This window comes from Dromaius novaehollandiae, chromosome 6, assembly GCF_036370855.1.
Source record: "Dromaius novaehollandiae isolate bDroNov1 chromosome 6, bDroNov1.hap1, whole genome shotgun sequence".
In the NCBI taxonomy this organism is placed as follows: domain Eukaryota; kingdom Metazoa; phylum Chordata; class Aves; order Casuariiformes; family Dromaiidae; genus Dromaius; species Dromaius novaehollandiae.
The window spans coordinates 31,216,208-31,237,848 of NC_088103.1; the positions used below are offsets into that span (position 1 = coordinate 31,216,208).

The following is a 21,641-nucleotide window of genomic DNA, read 5'->3' on the forward strand; positions in this document are numbered from 1 at the left end:
TTCTAAATCATGCCTATAGTTTGTTTGTAATGTTGAAAATGTTTGAGGTCTGTGGCCCTAAAACTTTGTCACAGAACTGACTATATATTATAGCCATTATTGGTGGAGTTATCCATATTGCACACTGTTAGAATTATAGGTTACTGTATTTTTAATTAGGTGTAAAGGTTTTTCAGCTGTTCTGAGAAACTTCTTATGCTTTTACCTCTTCTCATAACTTTGATCTCTGATTAAAATTAAATAATATTAATAATTGTTCTCTGAAGTTCTTGCTGCTTTATGATCGTTTCTAGGAGCATGAAGGACTAGAATGAAATTGATACTCTTTTAACTTAATTAAAATGTTGTTTTATTGCAGAATACTAAGCATAACCTTCATGATCAGACTGTGCATATGAAACAACTCATTATTAAACTGCAAAAAAGGATCTGCACACACGTTTAAGTAATCTTAAGAGATTCAAGCCAGACTGAACTTCAGACTTGAATTTACAACTTTGCTTTAGTCAATTTATCTGTTTGCTTAAGTCTTCTGTCATTTGATGACTTTTCTGTGCTATATTTAAAACCTGTCCGTTTCAGTGGATAATATTCACAATATTCACAGACAGCTGATAACTATGCTTCATCTCATCCTGCACTGAGATCTAATCAAGTAAATCTCAGTGTCCAGACAGAGGCCACAGAAGTTGTTATGCTTTTATATAGGTTATAAAGATGTAAATACGGTTTGCTTCCCCTAAGCAGGAGAAGGTTCTAGTATTGGGAACATAATGTTACGAGATTTTTGTACAAGTTAGCTGAATTTTCATAGAACTAGTAAATTAACTACTTTTATGTTTTAAATGCAAAGGATTGATTATAATGAGTCATGAGTGAGTGCTGCATCTAGTCATTAGCACGTAGCTCACTCTACCTAAATTGAGACCTAATCTATTTAAAGGGAAGACTGGCTGGCTGCATAATGAATTACACCTTATGCGTGGAGAGCCCTGCACTTGACAGGAGAGCCCAGGATTTCCCTGCTAACTTTGCTGACAAAACAACTGGATCTCCTGTAAGAAGACTTCTGTGTGTGCTCTAACAAGTTTACACATGTGCAGTAGCTTGAATGTAGAATGCACTGAATCTATTGCTGGTGCACTTTGCAGCTTGATGTGAGTACACATGGCAACTTCATGTGTATCTGCTAGTATTGATAAGATTGTAGCTCTTTTGTTAGCTCTAAGAGGCTTTTTTCACTTCTTTATAAACTACGTCTTATGCTAGTGGAAGATTGCAGTTTTCAACAAACCCAGCATCCCATCCTCTCTCCAAAGGGTAACACTGTCGGAGAGTCAGACAAAAACTACTCTTGAATGACAGCAAATGAGGAATTTGATACCTTAAAAAATGCATGTGCTTTCATGCACACCATTAATACCTGGTGTTTCTTGGCTTTTATCTAGCAGGGTGTTTTTTTTTTTCTTTGAAATGCTCTGGATAGATTCCATAGGTACACAAATACTGGCAATGTCATGTTTTCAGGGCAGGCAGGGAACATGGTGAGACTTACAAAGCTGTGTTCGAGATGAACTGTGCACTAAATAAAAACTTTTGGTGGGAACTTTTTCCATTTAATTATATTTCCTGAATGTTTGAGAGTGACCTCTGGTGAGCATTTAGATGCTCCAAGTTAGCCCATGTCGAGCATCTGGCACTTTTTCATGGGTTTTTAGTATACCATATATATCCAAAGTTTTTTGGATTGGATCTTGTGGGAATTAGATGAACTACACATCCTAAAGCTTCCCTTATTTCAGAGAAGATTTAAGTAGGAAAAGAGAAGGCGATGCTTTGATATCTGTGTGTATGTGTGTGTTTGTTTTTTTTACTGTGATACTGAAACTGTCTGTTCTTTTTAATTTAGTTTTATGCCCAAAAATTCTTACTCAGGGCGAAACTACCTTTTATGCAAAGCACTATATGCGGCTTACATCCTCAAAAATAAGGTGTTGGCTTTTTGCACAGAGATAAAGTTCCTTTGTACAAAAATCTCAGAGGAGTCTAAAATATTAAAGAATAAATAAGGAAATGTAAAATTTAGCTGGTGGCTTTCTTGTGACCTCTTTTACTGATAGATTTTTTTGTTTTGTTTTATAATATGGTAAGTAATATACTGATACTAAATAAGTGGCGGTTGATGCCATGGTCTGTGTTCTTTCTTTGTTCTCTGATACAGGATTTCCTGTGTGAGACTACTGTTTGACAGTATTGCTCAATGTAATACTTTCTATCTTATGTACTTCTGCCTGTAGTTTAGATGCGTCTTTGGATGTTTCAAATAGTTGAGCTCAAAAGAAGGTCTTCAGGGTGAAATAGCATTTTGCACACTTAAAGTGGCTGAAAGAAAATGAAGGGAAGTGAATACTAATGAAGGAACTGCTGTAAATGATTGGCTGCAAGTCCAGTTTCTCTAACCATGGAAAAACTAACCAAGGAGATCTTTGAAACTGCAAATAACAAATGCAGAAATGGTTAATCTTACATGATGTTCAAACTGGTTGTGTCACATGCTGTCATCTTGTGTCTTTGTGTTTTAGATAGGAAGAGGATGGGAAGGTTGGAATTTAATTTGCAAGCTCTGAAATTGAGAAGTGCAGAGATCTGAACCAGCTTTTTCACAGTATTAAAATAAGCTTTTCTCTTTGATAAATTTGCTCTTATTCACTTGGTTTTGCTGAAAGACGGAAATGGCTGTAGGCATGAAGTAGCCAGAATACTTTGGTTTATGGAAATGAGCTTCTTACATGGTTTTATTGAGCAAATCAAAGTGTGAATGCATTTATGAGAATGACACAAGTGCTTATTTTCCAGAGCGACAGTTCTTGCAAGGTGGTAGAAGCAACTTCTCTGAAGGAGTCCTTTCCATGTTCTCCTGTTACCTGTTTGTGCGTAAGGAAAACAGAATAGCTTGTGCTAAGTAGGCATCAGACTGGTTGCTGATGCAATTCCATATGGTACTTTAGCATCTACTTGAACTCTACTGTAACACATTCACCACTGTTAGGAGCTCCTCAGTTTCTCAATAACCAGACATAGAAAAGCTTTGGGCAGTTTTATAGGCTCTGTCCCACCAGTCAGAAAAGGTCTCCTAATTTTCTTTCTGCCTTTAATTTTTTTCAGTCACGTGTGTTAGGACGTGAATTTCCAAGTGTTTTCACATTGATAGTGAGATGTGGCTTTCCAGCATATCCAGCTCATCCATGGCTGTTGTTTCTTGTGCTGAACAGATGTGCTACAAGGCTTTCTTCATTCCTTTCCTAATAAATTAGCTAGTGTTAACTGACTCTTCAGTGCTTGACCTGACCCAGATCCAGGAACCCCTTTTTTTTTGACCTGCCCCATCTTGGAAGAAGGAGTTGTTGACCACTGACCAATCCTGTGTAAATGTTAAATAGGATTATTGACAGTAAAACCTTAAATTAAAAGTATTGGTATTAGTCTCTCTATGTGCTGGATTTTCACACTAAATACATGTTGTGTTGTTTCAGGTTTTCTCATGTCACAAGGTATAAATGCAAATAGTAGCACATCATGATTTTTCTGTCATTTTACATTTATTTGTTTTAATTCACATTCCACAGACAACAGTTAGAATCAACAAAATAGGCTTTTAAGAAGGTATCACTGGAAGCTAAAAATGTGGCATAAAATTAACTGAATACTTCTTGGAGAGCAAATGGAATAGTTACAGTTTTCATGACATTTGTTCTTGATTAATTATGCTTTACTTACTTAAGAAACTGATTTAGCTAACTATGGTATAGGACATGTCCTATGTCATCCTTATTTACCAACTTTATAATCAAAAAGACTAGAAACTCTTGGAATGCAACTGGTAATTGAACCTTACCATTTTCCATTTATTACAAATACTCATTAAATATACAAATATAAATGCTACAAGTTGATGAGGTTTTAGTGAGAGGCATGTTACCGTTCAAACAGATGAGACAGCACTTTAAACCCAAGGGGGCTGAAGTTGATATCAGCTTGCTTTTATTGTGTAGGGTGATCCTTTCCTCTCCCATGTCCTGGCAGAAAGACTTACTGTCCATGAAAAGCAAGGAAGGTGATAGGTTTTCTTCAGCTCTTGACAATCACTATGGAATACCAAGATCACAAGAACAGTAAATGCTCTAAGAGAGAAGGAGTCCCTTCTTAAAAGGGACCATGGTCTTTCCTGTCCTCATCTGGCCAGACAAGTTTCTCCTCTACAGACAAAGTTACGCTACAGGTTAAGCAGAGTCCCAGAGATTTCATTAACTACTGCTTTTACTGTGTTATTCAGTGGTTTTAATATGAGTCTGATTTGGAACTAGAATCTGAATAACAGAGGAAGGCGTTTCATGGAGAGAAATATCAGGCTTCTAACTAATAGCTTAACTCTAAGCAATTTGTGTGAGAAAGATGCTGAAAACCAGCCCTGCTGAAGCAAACGTCTTAAATGACCACTTACCCACTAGGTGCCTCTGGCAGTTTTTATGAATTTAATTTCTTTCATCCCGAAAGACAGTTTCTGGATCTCAAACACACGCATACATACCCTGACATTTATTTCTCTGCTTAGGCTTTCTTTTGAGATGGCAAATGTTTGGGGAAAAGAAATGGCGAGTGAATGTTTCAAGTCAGCTCGCTTTTGTACTGAGCAAACAAAGGCAGGTGAAGGCTTGAGGACTGACCCTAGGCGTGGGTGAGTACTGGTAGCACGCTGCAGGTATTCCACAGCAGAAGGCATTTCATTGTAGATGCAGCCAAAGTCTCAGGCAAGAGGTGCATTTCAAAGAATAAATAATTAAGGTAATTAAAAAAAAAGTTTTGCAGTGGGAAGGTGAAATAATATTAATGAGGTGAAATAAAATTGGTAAAGCAGGGAGAACTTTCAGTGCTTCTTAGGTACAACTTCATCCAATTCAATTTTAAAGGCTATCTGACTCTTTTTGGAAGATATCAGTTGAAGTTTTGGTAGTTGTTTTTTTTGATTGTTCACTGTATCTGGATTTTGAGTCTTCATTTAACTGTCCCATGCATTCTCTCCAGAGAGTTTAGTAGCTCAACCTGTTTTAATATTAAAAAAAGCAAAAAAAATAGCCGAAGGGCAAGAGAAGAGTATCAGTCTTTAAAATGAAACCTTACATATTTTTTCCTGAAGTCTTTTTGCTCAGAAGTCTGTCCGGGGGATCTTTATTTTGTCAGTAATAGAAACATTCTATTCAGGTTTTTAAATAAAGTCTATGCAATTTTTAAAGTGCTCTTTTACTTCAAAAGCAGGTTTACTGTAATGCTATCAGATCTTTTTCCAGCAGAGGTATACCATATAACTTACTCTGAGCATAGTAGATCTTAATAGCATTAGACAGTGTCTAAGCAGGAGAGCTGCCTCACCATCTGCAATACCCAAGCTAAATCAAGACTTTTTTTAGTGGAAAGGGGTTATGTCACAGTTACTTCTTTAAAATAGTCTGCTGTGGTGAGTCCAGGTTCATTGACTTGTTACGTGTTCGTGGTATATGTCCATTGACTTGTTACATAACACTTTCCTTTTCGAGTATGACCCTTTTTTGCCAACAACAGCTGTGAATCCCTTTATTACCTTACTTAGGCAGATAAGGCAATTCAGTAGCAAGTAGCAGCTTACTGCTTCCAGCATAATCTCTGTCACCAGAAGTGCTGGGAAAGATTTTTATGACACTAAACTCTCGGAGCCTTTTGGTATGAGTTGCCTTTACAAGCAACATCTTCTATTGCATGCCTTGCTCTTAGAACAGTTCAAAAACTGTATTTTTTTACTCTGTTTCTTGTCTGAAATTGCAAAAGGTAAGCCTTTTTATAATTATATCAAAATGTCTGTCACACAGGATTGGAGCTGTACAAACGCGAAAGGCTTCTGCCCACGGGAGTTTAAAATCCGAGCATAAATGAAGAGACAACTGAGGGATATAAACCTAAAAGGAGGAGTAATATGAGGAAACAGTAAAATGCTAGAAAGTAGTCATTCAGCAAAGGAGCAACTGGCTTCTGGAGAGGAAGACAGCAAAGAGTCTAAAGTATGGTAATGAAATAGCTTTACAGATACTTCTTAGGAGCTTTTGTGTGCAGAAGGACACCATAGGGGAAAAGTATGCAATTCTTTAACAAGTAAAGCAAAGGACAACGGAAATAATTTGGATGATGGGAAGTGAGAGGTGGCAATAGGTGAAAGTATATCATGAAGCACTGAGAAAAATGAAGGCAAGCAGAAAATGATGCAAATTTTTGGCCACAAGCTGCGATAGCTTCAAATCCTCTTAACTTTTCTTCTCTGAAAGAATTATGTTGTAGAACATTAGGGTTAAAGCATCCATCTTACATACAGTATGTTACAGTTTATTAGAAAAGTTGCACGTTAATCTGGCATAGTGTTTTCTGTTCTCTTTAAATTGTGGTAACTGCAGAATCCATATGATATATTTAAAGATCGAAGCCTTCTGAGAATACATCTGATTCTTTCTTTCCTTTTGTGTGTCAGGTTGTTGAAATTTTCACCCTCAGTGGCGACTGCCATGCTTAATTAGGAAGCAGATCATAAGAGAAACTGCTTCTTCACCAACTGTGACCAGCAGGTATTGACAAGAAAACTATGTAAACTCTACAAATGACTGCTGGTGTGCTTAAAGAAGCAGAAAAATATGTTCACTTCAATGTCCCTGGGGTGTTCAGCTTTGTATGTTAGACAGCAGCTTTTACTGAAGATGTGAGCACAGTGCTTGTGAGCCTGCAAAAATCTATAGATAATGCTCCAGCTGTTTAGAGAGAGGGAAGAAAAGCTCACAGAAAAACCACTACCCACTTACTGGTAGTGTTGTCAATACTTAACTCCGTGGGTTCAAAATCTTTTTCTAAGGGATGCAAAAACAAAAAGAGGTGTTCATTTTTCCAGTTTTCAAAAGACTTTTTGATCTAGTTGTTTGGTGCCTTTTTCTTCCAGATATCACTACTAAAGCCTTAAAGCAGTCATTTTCCCATAACAGCAGGTTCTTCTCTCTCTACCACCACGAAAATTTTAATTGGTCTGCTAAAATGATTCTCATAAGCTGCTTAAAAAAAAAACAAATTTACAGTAAAGCCTTATTTAATGTGTATTAAATTCTGGAAAGAATTGTTGCCTTTGCAGATAAAATCCTGCTGTTATGTTGTTAGTACAGAAGTAATTCTACATCTTAATTACAGATACAAGCAACTCAGATTCCCAAATCATACTTACAAATAAACTTTTACATTGACCCTTCAATGAAGTTAGGATGCAGACAAGATCATAGAATCCTAATTTGTGAAGGTGCTAATTTGTATATCATTAGATCTTTAGACTTCAATGGAACTAGTACCCCTGGGAACCCTTCTCATGATAAATTCGTATTAAGCAACAGCCCACCTGTGGGGATGTGTGCATGTGTGTATATATATATAGGTATACATGAAAACATCTCAATCCTTCTGTATAACAATTTTATGAAAATAAGAATCACAAAACTATTTAGCATAAAGAAATTACACTGTAGGTGGAGAATGCAGTATATTTTGGAGAATGCAGTATATTTGTACTTTGATTAACTATGAAGTTCTCTCTAAATTACTGATTTAAGGGCACCTGTGATTAGTTATGCAAAATTTCTCTCTATAAAATTCAAAACCAACCTACATTTCATATGCTTATTCATAGAGATATTCACATACCTGAGGGTTACCTGTACTAATTCAAGAGTGCTGTGTTAAATTAAAACTGGCAAAGAATGAATCTTGCAGGCTGGTGCCAGTAAGACCTTTCTGCAACACTGAATTATGGGTAGGTGCAATTTGTAAAAATATTTTTTGTAGATTGCCTATGGAAGCTGTGGAATTTCCATCAATAGGAATTTTTTAAAATCAGGTTACACAAACATCTGTTAAGAATGGTAACAATATTGTTGATCCTGCCTTGGGGCAGAGACACAGAATAGATGACCTCTCGAGGTCACTTCTAGACCTATTTTATATGATTCTGCATTATGATGCCACATATTGTACCTAGGTATTTAAAAGTTATCCAGGTATAAAAGTTTATTTGTACTATTTTATCCCACCCCTGTTTCTTATGCTCTTGGGATTCAAGCGTATAACTAGGAAGGAAGGGAGAACAGTTCCTAATTAATTACGGAAACTTGAAATGCCATTTGATTGCATGCTGCATTTTAAAATCTACTTGGAGACTGATAAAGAATAGAGTGGATGGGAGAGAGAAAAGGAAAACAGCATAGATCAAGACTTGAAATGTTACTAAGTTGACCTTTCCTATTAAAATATGTTTTAAAGGAACACATCTGTAAAGACAGGAGGGAGAATTTCTTTGACAAGTTTGTGAGGAAGAAAGACTGGCATTGCCTGAAAGGGATTGGGGGACTTGCATTTTAGACCTGCCAGTGCAGAGGTGACTTAGTCTGAAGTCCCAACCATGCAGGGTGCTGAAGATTCGTAGCTTCTACTAAGTTGAGCAGAATCTAAGGTGGGGCCACAGTGTAAGTTCTGCCTTATACAATGATCACCATGTCCCACTGTGCACTCATAGATCTGTGGATAAAGGAGCTAGAATTCAAAAGACTGAATATTGCATGGAAATAACATTTATTGAGGAATACTGCTTTCAGTTCTAGACAACGATGGTACCTGTTTGGCAGAGCTGTTAGCTCTTGCTATTTGCTAATAAAAATAGCATGCTCTTTCAATCTCTTCTTCTGTGCAGTTCATAAAGTGTTTATAGCCTCTTACTGTATGCTTTGTCCTGTGATGGAATGAGACCAGTTCAGTTACCTTTAGGACTCTTCAAAGCTATAGGGCAGATGGCGGCAACAAGAATTATGCCTAAGAGTTGGCCTGCAATTTATTATCAGCTCCAGTGTCATCCTTTGTGCATAGGCTTCCCAAGCTCAGAAACTAAAAACCCAAGAGAGGTGGTTATTAAACTGGAGATGAAAAAGCATACTGTTCTGTAAAACGCTTCTGTTTTTGAGAAAAGGAAGGAAAAGTTTGGGGATGAGGAGGAGGAATAAAGGGGGAGAACTAGCATTATCCCTGAGGAGGGATGGTATAAAAAAGGAAAATCAGTTGTCAGCTGGACAAAGCACTGTTCTCCCAGAACTGGCCTGTTCTCCCAGAGCCTGGATTAGTGTCCTAGCAGAGGCTCATCAACCATGTTTTGATGAAACACCATTCTTGTTAAACAGTCAAATGTTTCAGTTTGGGTTTTGTATAGAAAATAATCAATTTCAAAACCTTGGAATCTGTATAGCTTTGCTGTAGTGATCGCCAGTGCAGGCTGTAACTGCCGTTAAAACAGCGTAGGTGGTACGACAGACAGTGTGGCTTCTTTCACCCAAACTAGGCTAGAACTAATGGAAATTAAACCTCTTGTGAAACCATACCTCAGCAACAGTTTCACAGGCAGAACAGAATTCTTATATCTTTACTCTCGTAGTGTGCCTTAATCGTAAGTTATCTTTCAAGACTATTAACAACTTCTTTCTGGGCATCTGCATGCCAGTTGTTGCTACTTTAGAGTTGGTAGAAGACATTTATTATTTTGGATGATGGGACCCCACACAAATTTTACTGACTTTTTTTAAGAAGTCAGTATTAGTATTTCCATCATTGAAATACAAGTCTACTATTAAGTTGTTGAGGATGCACTTTAAAGCTACTATATAGCAATGGACTGAAAATATTTAGATTTTTGCAGCTGACCCATTTTTAGAAATTTTTGCAACACTTGCAGATTCAAACAGCTACTCCATTTATAGAACACTCATTAAAAATGAAGTAGCAATTTAGTAAAGGGGTAGTTAAGAGGTCAATAAAAGTCCCCGCAGTATGGGATCTAAAGCATTTCTTTTTATTTATTATACTGCATATTATTTCCCATCAGAACAAGTAAAACTCTGGTAACATGCAGGTAGCATAACATGTTCATTACCTCAGATATGTATATGCATGACTAACTTTATGATGATCAGTAAAAATACTAAAATAATAAGCCTACTGATAATGGTAAACACATATGCAAATATTCACTTAAAAAATAATAGGAGCTAAAATATTTTCTCTTGAATTGAAAAGTAGTTAACGTACACTTCAAAAAGTACTCAGTAATCTTATATGCTTCTGATCTTAGACATTTGGCCTGATTATTCTCAGGTGAGGTATGACTTGGCTGCTCTTATATTGAGAAGGGGCAGTATTTGCAGATGTCTTGCCTCTGTGAAAACCTGGACTTTGATATTAACGGTTGGCTACTTAAAAAGGAAGCATTAAAATATATTGGAAGTTTCTGAAGGGGTAGCCCTAAGTTTCCATCTCCATGGAGTCTTGAAATGTTGTATGTGTATTCTGAATCTGAGATCGTTACAGAAGATGACTAGCCTGAGCCTTTTGGTACTGGGTGCTCATCTGTCCCAGTTCATCAAGTATGTGTGAATAGTTCCAATGGATTTTGCAAGTGAGCTGTTGACATGAGACTAAAGCTTTGTATGTACTGAAGTCCAAATGCCAGATACGACAATCTAGGGCTTGATTTAGATGATATATCATCTAAAGAAGAGCTTGCTGAAGGCACAACATGATATGGAAATAACTATGGAAAATATGTATATAATTGTCTTTGTTAATGATGATATCTTCAATAACAAAAATACTGTAGGCAAGCAGTTTCAGACTTAAGTATAGCTTTTTTGCCTCAATGAACTTAAATGTGTGCTTAAAATCAGGAACAAGGTTAAGGGCTTTTTTTACTGGATTTCTCTCTTCAAATTGCGTCTTGAATAGAAAAAAATAAATGAAAACATAGTTCTAAAAGTTAATTGAGATACTGACAATTGATCTTCAAGCAATAAGTTGTGAATTACAAAATGGTTTTTAATGGATTGTGCTTCAGATTACATCAGACTTTTTTAATGTTTATCTTTTCATGCTGAAAAGGGTTACAGCTGTACACGTTTAAAACTGTCAACAGATAAGCACTCTCGCTATTTTTAGTATCACTATTATGTTCATGATTTTTAAAACACTGTGAACTTTAAAAACATTTGTATACTCTTGATAAAGACATACAATGCTAACATTTTAGTAGCAACAAAACTGTTTTATTCCATTTTAGGAAAGGAGGAAGAAAGTCAGTGATTTTTATCATTTTTTACTTTCTAAAGAACCTGGAATCTGTATGCATTAATCCACTTAAATTTTACAGATGACCATTTTAAGTAAGCTTTAATTGAATAGTATACTGAACGGATTATTTCACTGATTTTAATTGCTGTAGTTTGCTTTTTTTATTTGGAACATTCAGTGAAGTTTGCAAGGGGAACAAATTTAGTAATGTACCACCAATTGGATAAAAAAATAAATTGCATTGCATAGAAAAAAAATAAGGGCTTTCCTAAAGAAACAGTGAGGTCCTTTTTAATTAAGGGAAACAAGCTTCAGGGTTTTGGGGGAGGAAGTGTTCATTGCCGGTGTAATTTTCTCTATAATGCAAAGAAGAATCAGTTTACAAAGATGTGGTTTTGGTAGTTTTTGTTAGAGCGGGAATAGAAAAGACTCCTTGGAAGCATTCCGTTTCAAGGTAGAAATGGCAGTGAAGTTGAGCAGGTTTAAGAATATTCAGAATCAGAGTAAATGTCTTCTTTTTCCAGGTCTGCAAAAGGAGATTAAAAAAAAAAATCCCTGTGGGGATTTATTATATGCAGTTTTCCGTAAGGTGTTTTTTGACTTAACATTTAATCCATTTTCCTCTTGCAAACCAGGTAAACCCAGTTACAAATTAGGACAAACTTGCTTTTCAGTTATATAATTCACAGAGCAAAAATACAACAAACCTTGCAAGCCCAAAGAAATTCACATTTCTAAATATTTAGTGTAGAATTTTTCTGTTATTTACAGAAACTGTATATCAAGATTCAAAGTGCATGTTCAGCATTGTTATGCTGATAGTCCATTTCTGGTAAAGGCTGTGTAAATGCATCATCCACTGCCTCTAAAAGCCCCAGACAATAATTATTGAAGAAGTGCATATAGAAGAAATAGAGAATGACATGGGCGGCACACAGATAATAATAATAATAATAATAGCCTGTAATAACAGCTGAATTAGATTCTCCTGCTAGGTCTCTAAAGTCTCCTCTTTCTACTCTGCTAGGAGTGCGTGGATAGCCCATATCACGTCAGTCCAGAACCCCCCTTTGCTTTGTCCTCTGTCATGTACACAAACTTGTGTTTTGTCACTTCATTACCTGCCTTCAGCTACATTCCTTGCTGAAACCCTTTCTTCGAGGGCAAGTTTTATTTCCTGATTGATTTATATGATCTTTAGTTTACTTGAAAATCAACTTCTTAATCCCTTTGTTTGTCTTTTATGTTATCATCTCTGCAGTGCATAAATAATTGTGAGAAGATGAAAACATTCCCTGGGCATCAGATCCCAGAGAGAGATGCTGAAGTCTTTTTATATTTAAAACGTAGTTTACATGAGGTCATGTGTTTAAAGTAGCTTCTGGCTAGACAGATCCTGGAACTGTTTCTGATTGATGGGAATGCTACCAAGAAACAGTCTTTCAACTTCTCCCTTTTAGGCCATACTTACATCCTAAATTTGTATAGTATGAATTTTATTGCATAGGCCATATATAGTATAGACCAATACAACCATTGTTATGTTAGTTTTTCACCAGTGTCCTGGGGGGTAGTATGCATCTCTCAGTCTTGAAATACAGACACACACTATAATGTAGGCTTGCTCCAGCCCTTGATTGAGTTTCTGTGCCAAGTATTCACTCATACTCTGAGGCGTACTTTCTTCCTTTCTCGAGTCTTCTGTACAACAGAATCCTTGGACAGTACTGCACATTCTTCTGTACAGTACTAATTACCTATACATAAGCAGATGTTACTGTTACACGGGTAGTTAAGGGAATATGGGGATACCACTGTCTATGCAATCATCCTAAGAAATACTAAAACCATATGTGCAGCAATTATTTTTGTATAAGACCTATAATTTGGGTGCAGTGTTAAAATCTTGAGCAGCTGGTTAGTGTTTGAAAGCAAAGACTAAATTGCCTTTTATGGCTTGTTGTTTTATTTAGTCATATATGAATACTTAGTGTATTACTTAGTGTATTACTTTTTCTGTCTTTGAGGTCTCATGTTGTGCCTAGTAGTACTTCTGTTTCATGTGCGTTGTTGTTTCTTCTGTGAAGCTTTAAATGTGATATAGCCATCTAAAATGTAACCAGAATGCCATACATGATGGAGGCAACCAGGGGAAGCAGAGACAGAGGACGGAAAGCTCAAGAAGACAAATACGCTTGGCATATAATTTAGATATCTTTTCTGTGTCTTATTAATGTCTCTAAATGTCTCACATTGGTTAGCATCTCTGTAAAGCAAAATTTAGAAGTTAATATACTATTGGTCTGAATTTTATAAAAAGTTGATGTGTGTGCATCTTGTGTCCAGTAAGTTTAAATATATTTTATATACATATATATATTTTATATATATTAAGTACTTAATGCTACATATTTAATAGCATCATATTTTCAGTTTTTCATAACTATCAAATTATCAATTATTAGCGGAAAATATTCATGCAGATCATCTAGCTCAAGCTGAATGTTTTTCAAACCTAATCTATTTCAACTACATCTAAGAATAAGAAGAGTTTAAAAATAAAATAGGGGGAAATACGGGAATAACTTCTTAAAGCTGAAAAACGTGAAACCTCTGTTGTTTGTAGCAAGGCTTTCCCTCTCCTGAATTCACTTTTGGGGGTCTATGGGGAATGTGCTGTAGTGGACACGAAGCCCCCAGTTCCCTCAAGACGCGGTATTCCTTGGGTATTGGAAAAGCCCTGGCCATCCTTTCCCGGCGGCTCATGCCAGTCTGCTCCTTTCCGCTTGCTCAGCACCCTCGTGTTTTGTAGTGCTTCCTCGCCCGGCGTTGTTTCTCGTCGCTGTGCGCTTCAGCGCGGCTGCTGCCGTGGTGCCGGGAGGGGGAGCCCGGAGCCCACGCGAGGGCTTTTCCTGCTGTGCCTCGCGCCTCTGCCGGCAGGCGTGGGGCAGGCGTGGGGTGAAAAAGCTGTGGGGTGGTGGAGCAGGCTGGGGGCAGGTGGGGGCTTCAGAGCGTTTTGGCTGCTGGGTGTTTAGACAGAAATGCATAAAAAGTCTATAACTTGGCCAAATTTGTAAAATTTGCAAATTTTCATGCGCTGAATAAAATGCTGACAGGTCCTTGTCATATTCCAAGGCCCTATTTAACAAAACAACACTGAAGTTTCTCAAAGAGCCAATTGCAGTATTTTTTTTATAACCTGAACAAACAATGTGATTTTCCCCTAGCTTCATTCTTGGAAGCAGCTCCGCGCAGTAAGTTGCAACTTTCCAGAAAAAAAATCTGCTTGGGCAGACACCCAAGCACGGAGAATTTCAGGTGACAGTTGTTTGGCAAAGATGCGTGCAGCTGAAAACAGGATTTGCTAATAAACTGTGTTGAACAGCCTTGGAGTAAATCATTCTAACGGTAATTAAAAAAGTAAAGATAGATGGGGAGAACTGAAAAAGAATGAGGGAGGAATAAAGTGCAGGCACAGCCGGGGAGAGATGAAACCATGAAGGTAAATGCCAAGTGCAGGGCAAGCTAAATAGGAGGGATAAAGATCATGGAGAGCATAAAATAGTTGGATAAAGGTGGATTGTAGGTGTCATTTTGCTGTAAATAAGGGTTTGCTTAAGTGCTTTGAAACTAGAGCGGTGCATAGGGCTATAGCTCAATTTCAGAAAAGAAGCATAGTCTTAATCAAATAGTAAAATGTGGAGAGCACAGACATTTGGGGTTTATTAGTGTTATATGACCTATCCTTATGACCTGTTCCAAAGCTGTTGAATTCAGCGCAAAGAAGTCTCACTGGCAGATGGGATTTGTATCCTCTACTTAACTGCACAGGATGTTTACTGCAAAAGCATCTTCAAATCTCAATAAGTGAACTTCAGAGTGCTTTGATCTAGATCACATCCAAGGCAGTGGATTGGCATCTTGAACCATCTGCTTGTTTTTCGTCTTGGAAATAAAGTATCAAAATCCTCTAGGATGCAAGACATTTCTATTGAATTATTCTAATCCATTTGACCATGTCTTAAAAGGATCGATTCCGTTACTTTTGATACATCTGGAAGAGATGTATGTTTAGTCTGTTCTGAAATTCAGATTTCAGCTAAACCTTCTAGCAAGGAAGTGTTGACCAATCAATATAGAAGAAATAAAGATGTGCCCATCATTCCATTATTCAGGGATAATAGTAAAGAACTTAAAGCCAAAATACAGCAGACTAAGAAAGAGCTTACAGAACAATTTGTTAAAGACATAAAACTAGCACTATTTCCTATTTCTAAAGCATCAGGAAAAGGAAGCCTGCTAGTCTTTATAGAGGCGAAGTTTGCAGGTCATACTAAATTATTCAGAATAGTAGAAATAAAAGCCAGCTGCAGAGAAACACCTCAGTGATACTGAATGATAAAATGACAAGCGAAATTCATGGTAAATAAATGTAAAGCAAGTCTCAAAAGGTTAAAAAAAAAAAAAAAAAAAAAGCCTTTACGTACCCGAGAATGGACTTCAAACTGATAAACACTGTGCAAGAACTACAGTGTGGGATTATATTAAAGCTATGAAAATAGTCTCAGTAGCAGTCAAAAAAAATTGAATATTAGGAGTTTTTACAAAGAAATAGAACAAAATAGAGGACATCACGGTTGCATGCAGTGTCACAGTGGTGCACCAGCACCTTGAAAAAGTCAAGAGAGGGATGACTAGGATGAGTTAAGGATGATTAAATCTTTCAAGTAAGGAGGAGGTAGGACTAGGAGTTTTCAGTCTGGAAAGAAAATCCAAGGAGGCTGTGATAAGTTTTATCAACTCACAAGTGGCAGGTGAAAAGATTACGACTGATTGCTGGCTCTTCTGCTACAGGGACATGGGGGCATTAAATGAAACTGGTAGGTGATATGTTTAAGTTAAACCAAAGGAAGGATTTGTTCATGCCTCTTATGCCATGCAACTCCTTGCCACAGACTGCTACAAGTTTACCCTGATTGCAAATATAATAGGACTGATCATTGAAAGAATATCCATCAAGGGCTATAAAGCTAGCAAGGTAAAAACCTTACCTCACAGTAGACTAGGAAAGTATACTGGGAAATAGCACTGTATGCTTGGCTTGTTCTTGTACTCTCTCTTAAGCATCCATGATGGGCCACTGCTAGAGGGAGGATACAGGGCTAGTGAGGTGCTTGGTCAGACCAAGTATAGCCTTTTGTAGGGTAAACTTACGTTTCATTCAAAACTGCTGCCAAGATGCAAGCGTGCTTCAGTTTGCATGTAGCTTCAGGGTGGTGAGCTAGATCTTTTGTGTTTTTTTAATTTGACTTAATCTGAAATTAACATCTCCATTGAGAAGAATGGGATAGCCTTTCTACATCTTTGTTGCAATTTTATACTTTCATGGCTAATTATATTTTAATTTACTCACTACATATTTTCATATCTTTTTTCTGTATTTAGTCAGGTATCAATTGTTGTTTTGCATTTCATTCCTATGTTTTCTTTTTAACACATCTTGAATGAGAGCAAAAAGAGGAGTTGTGCTGTGGAGTTCAGTGCTTATTGCAGAAAGCTACTTTAGACTACACAGATTTTAATCATAAGAAAAACAATAGCAGTATCTTTCATTAATGACCTGGTTATTTGAGATTCATAGGCGACACTGAGCTAGGAAGGCTTTAAGCACATTGGAGGACAGGATTGGATGTCAGACTCTTGTTGATATATTGGAGAAATGACTTGAATAAAATAGGCTGCAGTTCAATAAGGACAAGTACGAGTAGGAATAAGCAGAAACATTTAACTGTACAAATCCCAGAAGTGGAATCGTTGATTAGCTAACAGTTCTGCACCAAAGATTTGCACAGGATTTCATGGATTACATACTGCTGAAGAATGAGTGCCATCAGGCAAAAAACAGGCAGAATGTAAGGATTATTTGAGGGGGACATAGTCTGAAAGCCATGTGAAGTGCCTGATCTGTTCTCCTTTGTGTTAGTGAGGTCCTGCTGAGGAGAGCAGTCCAGGAGTTGGTGTCATGTTCAAGATAGATATGAACCAGAGAAAGGTTCTAGAGATCACTGAAAATGGTCCAAAGTCAAGATGACTTTCAAGGGAAACTTAAATGAACTGTGATTTTGTTATCACATATCCCCTTAGTTTTTTCTGGTACAGTATGACAGCTTCAAATTCATTAAAAGCTTCTACAAGAGAACTCCTGTTTTGGAATTTATCACTTAATCTTTATGTTACTTTTTGCATTGGCATCTATAATACATAGATAGGTCTGGGTTCCTAACTTTCTCTGCTAGCTTGCTTCATTTTTATATTTACAGGCTCTTCTCCTCTAGCATGTGACTCCAGTCTTTCATGCCACTGTCCTTTTTCTTGTTTTCTGCAAGTCAGCCAATGTTGCTTATACTTCAGTATAAATTTCAAAGTGCATGTTCGAATTGTACAGTTTCTGGTCTTCACGGAAGTTAGTGAAACATGAAAAGTTGTGCTTTGAGCTGGAACAGTGAAAACTATGGTCATTTATTCAGAAATGGATATCCTTCTCTGCTCCTCTCTCCACATAAGAAAGAAAACGAATGTGTCCAAACCGATTAAGAATGCTTTAGTCTTGATTTAAATGAAACTTCTGTAGAAAATATATTATGTAGATTGTTATATATTTTTATATGCTCTACCCGTAGTACTGTGGTCATAGAAGTGCAGATTTCTCAGATTGAATTCAGTTTCCCTTTGAGCTTTTGTGAATCTGTTTCCTAATAGATTGCTTATTTAAGATGCTAAATAGTGTATTTCAAAATACAGCTTAAAATGTCCTGTTTCTTAGTTGGCTGTCCTTTCTTTTGTTTTTTTTTTATTTGTGGCAGATAAGCCTTCAGTAGTATTTTGTGGCAGTGACACTGCCAGATTAATCGTGTGCTGTTAAGAGTACATCATTTTGTCGGTTTTAATCTTGTTGCCTTTTTGTTTCACTGAAACATGTTTTCCCTGAACTGGCAAGTGGATAAGCAAGGGACATCCCAGTACATTCATCTAATATGTAGCAGTCACTATAAATACAAACTATCCAGAGAGGAAAAAAGTACTCATATTTTGAATATCTCCATATATTAAGGAATTATTTATGCTTGCAATCTTTTGTTGTCAGCCACGTCTGAACTCCTCCCTCTGATCAATCTTTCTGGAGAGAAGCTGACCAGAATGAAACACACTATCCCCTGTCACTCTGAACCATTAATTTACAAAAATGCATTAAAATTGTACTGATATTTTCTCTTTCACTGTTTTTATATGTTAACTGTCTTTCCCTTTGTCCACTGCTGTGCATCAAACTGAAGTTTTCATAGAGATTTTGAGTGTTTCACAAAGAGCCCTGGGGTTAGGGCTTTCCAGGAAGTCTGAGGGATCTAGGTGTCCATCCCTCATTCAATATTCAAATTTCAAGGGAATTAGTAAGTGAAACTCCCTTAGGCTCCTCTGAAACGCTCAGTCTGTGTCTTTTTCTGCAGAGTTGCATGGTGCAAGGTTCTCAATTAACTGGGTGCTGAAGAGTTCCTGTGTATTCCTGCACTTCTGATTTCTGAGCTAGTTTTTTAATCCATGGTGAATCTTTACTTTTTACCCCTAAACTAATAATGAAGTGCTTTGTGAAAAGCTCTTTAAAAGGTCGAGTAAGCTGTGTCAACCTGTTCTTTTCCCTTTGCTGTTTCGCTTGCATGGCCAGTGGAATCTAGAAGCCATGCAAAAAGTTTGCTGAACAAAAGGAATATGTGTTGAATTAAACAGTGATGGGGTAGATACATCTTTAGCATATCATGGTTCCCTTGCTATTTTCTTAATTTTTTTCGATATAATTTCTCCCAATTTATATCAATGACCATGACCTTTCTTAGTACTGCTCAAAACTTAAAATTTGCTATCTTTTGACATGGTGGCTGATATTTTAAATTCCTTGATAATTTGTCATCCTTGTAATTTAAAAACCCTCCAGAACACTTGGATGTATTTCTGCCTGTGCTTGATGATTTAGCATTTCATTTATCGTTCTGTTGCAGCAATGCAGCTCACCATTACCAATCTTATCCCTCTATGGTTGCTTCCACCTTTCTATCACCTGGATGCTCAAGGTATGTGGATTTGCCCTTGTAATATCACTGTAAGGTGAAATATAATTCTGAAGAGTGCTAGATGAGGAAGGAAGGGTTTTTTTTGAAATGTTTAGTACTGACATAACTTTGCTACTAATTAAATTACTCTGCGATTGACTTCTATGGGACTAAAATTAGACCAATGCTAAACACTTCTGAAAATTTTCACACTAAAGGTTTGTTTTCAAGGGGAAATTACTGTAAGGAAGCTAAAGTGTAAATTCTAAAACCCATTAACCACATAGCTTTAACGTCCCAGGTGAATAGTCTGAGAGCGTAAGGACGGTTACTCGACTTGCAGAGCATGTAATCAATTGTAAGTTCAAACTCCACCTCATTTTCTTTTAGTATCTCTGGCTGAAGTGTTTTTGCTCCAGTCTCCATAGGAGAATATAGAAATTGAACTCAGATTCATCCAGTCTCCATGCCAAGTGCAACCCTAACACCATACTTACTACTTTTGCTTTCTTACCTGCACTGTAGTAGAATTGAAGCTTTCCTAAGGTTTTACATGTTATAACAAATTTAAGTTTTTTGTGCTTGAACAGCTGTTCATGCTTCCAGTGTATACACATTTATGTGTTTACAATAAATTTTTATAATCTACATTTATCAGCATCAGCTGCATTGCTAAGGAGTCCAATTGAATCTGACTACAGTATTTCCTATTACTGTCTATTTTTTTCTTTGTGTGCTATATAGGCTATGTATTTGCACAAATATAGTATCTGATTTTGGTCATTAAAATGATTAATAACCTGATTTTGCCTACAGATACATCATTTTCTGCTTTTCATAACTTTATTCACTCCTTCCTCTTTCACTACCATCTTTGTCGTGCTTTTAGTAGGAGTTGGGTACATGTCATAATTTAAAATACTCCACATCCAATTTCTCATCCACACTTAAGAATACAGCAGATCCATAAAACAGATTTATGAAATAGGTTGGAGTTCATGGTTTATTTGCCTGCTACCTTCAATTTGACTGAAATATGGTTTCTGGGAACATTCTCAGACTGTGACCCACAACTATATCAGTGATTTTTTTTTAATGTCGGGGAAATAGTTTCATTTCATGAGTATTTTTTGATGTGCTGCTCTCTAGTATCTTGCATAATTTTGGTGAACTCTATAATATAGAAATCGAGACTCCATCACAATTATTGAACTTGTTTTTCACACATGCACACACTACAGTGTTGTTTGGTTCTAACATCTTGATTCTGATCTCAAATAGTTGCTCTGAACTGTAATTGTTATCTATAAACTTGGAATAAATGACTTTTTCCTTTGGCTAGAATGCCTGTTAAGGCATCAGTAGGTGTGACAGCCTTCTAAGCACATCCATGTCAGACGTTCCCCCTGGACAGAAAGGTTCTGGAAGAAATTTAACCTGCTCTTAATGTTGTTTTTGCTTGAAACGCATTTAAATTGATAGATGCCCTAAAGAATAAGTAGGGAATAAGTGTGAAAATATTTTAGCTAAGAAATGCTAAACTATGCATCAAAGATGAAAATTCAGCATTAAAAATGTAAAACAATATATACCATTTATAGCTTCTAGATAACATACTTTCTTCTCTTGAGAGGCAAAGCTATTACTGTTGCTTTAGAACAGAGCTGGCATCAATAACCGATAGCTTACACTGCTTGCTTTCATTACCTTTTTAGCATACTATAAACAGAAATAACTGTTACATATTTGTATAGTTCCCAATTAAATTTAAAATCCAGATTTATTTGCCCCTGTGGATACATTTTTAAGATAAGAGGACTGAACATTCATAATCAATAATGCAGGAAAGTCCTTTATAGCCTTAAAATTAAACATGACATTGTTTTAAATGGAAAAATACATTTTTTCACAAACTAGACTGGGAGGAAATAGTATTATGATGTGCTTTGCAGACTGCTTTGTGTATAAGTGACCAGACAGTGAGGTACTAAAAGCTCACTGAGAGTAAGAGAAGGATTGATAGGATCTGCGATGAAATACCAACATCACTGGTCATAACCTGTTTCCTAAATAAATTTCACATTAATCTTTCTGAATTACTGTATGTTTGTGAGCTTAAAAAAAAAGTTTAAGTTCTTCTGAAACAGTGCAAGGCTTGGAAGTGTGTCATCAGCTGCAAATAGTTTGTTTGCAGACCTTTGCAGTTGCACATGCTCCAGTGTGTTTCTTCCCTCTTGCTGAATGTAGAAATGGCTGTGAAGGCTCTCAAGAGCCTGCTGCCTTCCAGAGAGGGCTCAGCCCCTCACAGGGACCCAAAAGCTGCAG

The 21,641-nt window shown here is 36.8% G+C and overlaps 1 protein-coding gene across 5 annotated transcripts in view; it reads left to right on the forward strand.

Annotated features, from left to right (window-relative positions):
• LOC112979764 (heparan sulfate glucosamine 3-O-sulfotransferase 1-like) overlaps positions 1-21,641 on the forward strand; it is a 59,553-nt gene that overhangs the window by 25,663 nt on the left and 12,249 nt on the right. For 3 of the 5 annotated variants that reach the window (XM_064514070.1, XM_026094187.2, XM_026094184.2), the window contains one exon: positions 19,266-19,337. The exons of the other annotated variants lie outside the window; for them this stretch is intronic. The gene's annotated coding sequence lies outside the window, so the exon portion shown is untranslated. The remainder of the gene's footprint in view (positions 1-19,265; positions 19,338-21,641) is intronic. 5 annotated transcript variants of the gene reach the window in all.